This window comes from Apium graveolens, chromosome 4, assembly GCF_009905375.1.
Source record: "Apium graveolens cultivar Ventura chromosome 4, ASM990537v1, whole genome shotgun sequence".
Classification (NCBI taxonomy): Eukaryota; Viridiplantae; Streptophyta; class Magnoliopsida; order Apiales; family Apiaceae; genus Apium; species Apium graveolens.
In genome coordinates, this window is record NC_133650.1 from 91,447,392 (window position 1) to 91,453,403 (window position 6,012).

The window sequence follows — 6,012 nt, forward strand, 5'->3', positions numbered from 1 at the left end:
AACAGGGCAATGACACAAGGCCTAAGGCTAAACGCAAAACAGGGAACCTAAACAACTTAACTACAACCTAACCCAATAACCTAAATTTAATCCTATAAAAGCTAAACTACACGCGCCTATCTTATGTGATCTTCCTATGACTCATTTATGACAATCCTAAGCCTGTTTCAGTGACCATAACCTATAGCTCTGATACCAACCTGTGACGCCCTCCAAACACGGGGTCTAGATTTGGGGGTCACTAACCAATAAATCAAAATAAATTAATCACAGCGGAATAATATAATAAATATGACCCCTTGCATGCAACTGGATCGATCATAGGTTATAGTATGAAATAGGCACTAAAACAAATCCAATATTATTACAAACCATAAGTCTAATTAGTTTTACAACTTATTCAAATTTTATTACAAACCTCTAGACTAGTTAAGCGTCCCAAACTGTCTATCTGGAAAACACACCAAACTATTTACAAGCACACAACTTCTAGTCCGACCTGGAACTCAAGCTTGCCCTGGCCTAGCTGAAAGAATCAAGATACGAAACAAGTATGAGCGAAAGAAATGCTCAGCAAGCAGTAAATAGCTTATGATTTTTGACAACAACAATATATCTGATGAACAAAACCAAACCACAATACCTGAACAGTATCAAAAACTGACCTATCTTTGATAAATAAACAGCAATTGCAATATATTTTGTTTTGGGATTGGAATCCTCGAACGACGGTGTGTTACCGCCGGTGATCAGCCGCGGAGCAACACCGGTATGCCGAAGCATATCCAACTAAACAAAAGGTACCCAAGGCACATATTGGCCTAGCAAGGTGTTATATCTTGTATAACACATAGATCACACTGGACCACCGCCACGGCCTCTTACGCAACCATCCAACCCGTAGAAAAACAATTTTCCGTCAAAGGAGTCGAATCAAATGACATCCTTAACCACATAACTCCCCATTTCTCATGGTCCGGAGTTTTCTCAATAACCAATGGTGAAATAACCAGAACAATTAGTTATTCGCTAATCTCAATTCAAAGCTTCACTGTATAGAGTAATTTATAGCGAAACATAAAACGTTTAACTATTCAGAGCTTAGAATAGTATGGATATTGAAAGAATAAAGTCTAGAGTCAATATCAATTGAATGATAAATTAAGATATAGGTACTTGCATAATATAATTCGAAATGAACATCACTTGAACGATAAGTGAAGTTAGGGGTACTTACCTGGTATGCTCAATAATCTCTTACTATAACTCTGCTTATAACTGCTGGCTACTATCTCCATCTAACACTTGACTGCGCTCCTTGCTACTCGATTCTATAAACAAAAGGACTATCTTAATTGACAAAACCAAACTCAATCGACGTAACTATACGTCTTGACATCTACCCGACCGTTTATAACTACACATGACATTTTAAACTATAAACAGATAGCATGCATACCACGTAACACATAATCATGGCATTCGTATAACACGTAATCACATATTTCATGTAACACATACGTCAGATCATTAAAAGATAGGTCCTAGGGCATTTAGAATTAAAATCAGGTCAATAATAGCATTTATCGATCAAAATACCGACTCAAACTGATACACAAATCAAATGACATTGCAATATAAAAGAAATTAGGTCTCAAAAGTATTTTTATTGGAAGCGCAATATTTTTCTGAGTCTGCACGCGTTCGTTTCGTATTTAACGGACGAACGGTTTAATTATTATGAATAAAATAAGAAATAAATAGATTTAAATCAATTAATAATAATATTAATTGATTTTTAAATACCAAAATATAATTTTTAAAACCTAAAAATAATTTTTAAGAATTATTTGAATTAATTATAAATAATTTACATTTATTTAACTATTTATAAATAAAATTAATTGATTAATTGGTTTTTAATCAATTAATTAAATTCATAAATAATTAACTAAAATGAATTATAAATAATTAAATCAAATGGTATTTTTGAAAATAATTAAAGAAAATAATTTTTAGAATTTAAAATAATTAAATACATAATTTTTCAGAATTTTAAAATAATTATTAAATGGTTTTTGAAATAAAAAAAATGATTTTCAAAAATAGAAAATGAATTTTTAAAATAAATAAAACAGAAAATCCCACAAACAAGTTTTTAAGGCTGGATTTTGGGGAATAAAGATAAGAACCGGGTCGGGCAAGGAAGTAAAACGGGTCGGTATGAACGAATCTGGGTCGGGTTGAACACCCACCGGATTCTGGTAAATTACCCAGTTTCCGGCGGGGTTGACCGACTCCGGTGAGTCGTTTTCCGACCAAAATCATCTCAGTTTTAGTCATTTCTCAATCCAGATCAACTTAACAGAACATATACGATCATCTACAACCTCACTAAACATCAAATAGTCATCGAAAACAAACTCCGACGAATTCAAGGACGAACACCAGCGACTACGCCGGCGAACTTCCAACTTCATCGAACCAACACCAAAACTAACGAATCATATGCTAAAACGAGGCCTGGACTACGATAAAAACATTCATATACTCAGAATTAACAACAAACACATGAATCAATCAGAAAATCGAATTAAAAAAAATGAAAACTCAAGAACACGGTTCAAACGTTTTCACAATAAAACAAGTATGATTTCTACATAAATCGATTACTCTAATCACGATAAAGCTACTGTAATCATTAGAAACACTCAACAATACCCAGAATTCAAACCCCCAAATCTGGAAGATTATGAACAAAAAAATCGAAATTTAATTCGATTACCCTTTGGTGGAATTGATTGCACAAACGGCAAGAACACGATTCAGGCTTCGTTTTTGTTACCCGAACTCCAAAATCACCAACTCCTATCATGATCAACGATCGAATCAATCTCAAGAACTCAAACCCTAACCCCCAATCTGATTTTCCTATTTTCTGAATTTTTTATTAATATTTATGAAAATTCTGAAAATAAAAATAAATGAAATAAGAGTAATCTGATATTTATATTAACAGAAAGTAAATACCCCTAAAATCAAATAAGGGTGTTTTTATCCTTTAATTATAATAATAAAGCCCCAAAATAATAATTACGGGGAATATTTTTAAAAATGATAAAATACAAAATTAATGTCAAAATTCTCCAAAAATTACGAATAGTTCAAAAATACAAAAATAAAGGGTATCTCAAATACGAATTTTTTTATAAAAATAAAAACATCGATTTTGTGGGGTTTGACGTCCCGGTGGGGTCCCGGTCCGTTGATGTTTGAAAAACGGAAACGATCCCTAAATTACCAGAAAATCCCGAAAACACGTAAAATATATTCAAACGCACATAAAATCAAATAAAACAGGTATCTTAATAAAGACGCTGATAAATACGCGTCCTGATTGTAGATAAGTTCATATAATTGCAATTTAAACATATTTTTAATCAATCGAAAATTTTTCTGGCCGGCACAGAAACATACATAACAGTCATATCATCTCATATCATGGAAATAATTACTCTAAATTTATAAAACACATAATATTCATTTATTTAACACATAATATTCACATAATTTTCCCGGTTATTACACTTATTGCCAAATCAGATGAAGCAGAAGTTAGTTCGTCCAGTAATCAGGTAATCACCACTAACCTAGCACATTTAATTAAGTTTGAGTGCAATTATGCCATCAATTACATGTCTACTGAGCTTTATCATTTGTGTGTAACTCTTAAGTCTCTCACCAAGGAAAATGCTAAAATTAAAGAAAATAATTTGTTTTTAAGTGAGATGAATAATGTGCTAGAGTCTCAATTCATTGAGTTTGAAAAATTGAGAATTGAATATAAAACCGCCAAGGATGAATTAACTGAATCTTTAAAGAAAGATGAGATTTTAAAAAAGCAACTTGAACGAGAACAGGAAGTAATTAAGGCATGGAAATCATCTAGAGATGTCCATGCTCAAATTACTAAAGTTCAAGGTATAAAATATTTTTGTGATGCAGCCTGGAAAAAGAAAAAGGAGAAGCTTGATTCCAATCTGGTTGAAGGACTTTCAACGGATGATGAAAATTATCCATCGAATAATCAAAAGGATTATCCATCAAAAGACAATGAGCCACATCCATCGAATGTAAGTAAGCCAGTTAGCAAAGCTAAGCTAGCTAAGTTGAATGATAAATATGGATCAGTTTCTAAAAACTTTATTCCAGGAGAATCAAGTCAAGTGAGAAAAGAAAAGAGAGTCAATATTGGTCATCTGTCTATCAAGTAATTGAATGATAGATTAGAAAAGATTGAGGTTAAAGCAGAATCAAAAAGGAAAAACAACAGAAATGGAAAGGTAGGAATTAACAAACATAACAACTACACACCTGATAAATATGCTCCTAGAAAAATCCGTGTTAAGTGTGGTAGTGTTAATCATTTGTCTGTTAATTGAAAAATTGCTATGTCTACTCATATGTCTGCACCACCTTCTTTTCCCAACATGACTAACATGCCAGCAATGCCTATGAAAGTGTTGTCTGCACATAATATGAATGCATAATTTGCTAATATGCCATTTGCACCTAATCCTTATTATACTGCATTTAGTATGCCTCAAATGCCATTTAGCATGTCTTACTGGAATAACATGTTTGCACATAGCATGCCCTTTCCTGTTAATCAAAATGTGCATGGCAATTCAGCTTCAGTGAATGGTTTCAAAGGTCCAACTCAAATGACTAAGGATGAATCTGAATACCCAGGTCAAATGAGGTCAAACCTAAGAAACCAAAGAAAAAGGCTAACAAGGCAGGACCCAAGGTAACTTGGGGTACCAAAATCAACTTGATTTGATTTTGATGTGTGCAGGGAAATAGAATGAATCTTTGGTATCTGGATAGTGCTTGCTCAAGGCACATGACTGGAGATTCTACCATGCACTGAGTTCAAGGAAAGAGCTGGCCCAAGTATCACTTTTGGAGATGACAAAAAGGGTTATACTGTGGGATATGGCTTGATTTCAAAGGATAATGTCATCATTGAAGAGGTTGCCCTAGTGGATGGACTCAAGCATAATCTGTTGAGTATCAGCCAGCTTTGTGATAAAGGCAACTCAATCACTTTCAATTCTGAAGCCTGTGTTGTGACCAACAAGAAGAGCAACAAAGTGGTTCTCAATGAAGTGAGAAAAGGAAATGTATACTTAGCTGATTCAAACTCATCAAATACAGAATATGTAACTTGTCTTCTCAGTAAAGCAAGTCAAGATGAAAGTTGGCTATGGCACAAGAAGTTATCACATCTAAACTTCAAGACTATGAATGAGCTAGTCATGAAAGACTTGGTTAGAGGTATTCCTCAAGTGGAGTTTTCAAAGGATGGATTGTGTGATGCCTGCCAGAAAGGAAAGCAGATTAAAGCATCATTCAGAAAGAAGCTTGATTAAACTATTGAAGAACCTTTGAAATTATTGCACATGGATTTGTTTAGACCAGTCAATGTGTTGTCCATCTCAAAGAAAAGATATTGCCTAGTAATTGTAGATAATTTCTCAAAGTTCTCTTGGACATATTTTCTAAAATCCAAAGATGAAGCTAGTGAAATCATCATCAATCACATAAGGCAAGTCAACAATCATCCTGATATCAAAGTAAGAAGAATCAGGAGTGACAATGGAACTAAGTTCAAGAATTCTGTGATGAGTTTATTTTGTGAAGAAAATGGGATCATGTATGAGTTTTCTGCATCTAGAACTCTACAACAAAATGGAGTGGTGAAAAGAAAGAACAGGTCTCTTATTGAAGTTGCAAGAATAATGCTGGAAGAATCAAAGTTACCAAAATATTTTTTGGCTGAAGCTGTAAATACTGCATGCTACACTCAAAATATTTCTTTGGTTAATCAAGCCAAATGCATGACACCCTACCAGTTGTTCAAGAATAGGAAGCCAACATTAAACTTTTTACATGTCTTTGGCTGTAAATGCTATATCTTAAGGAATCAAATTGATCAACATGGAAAGT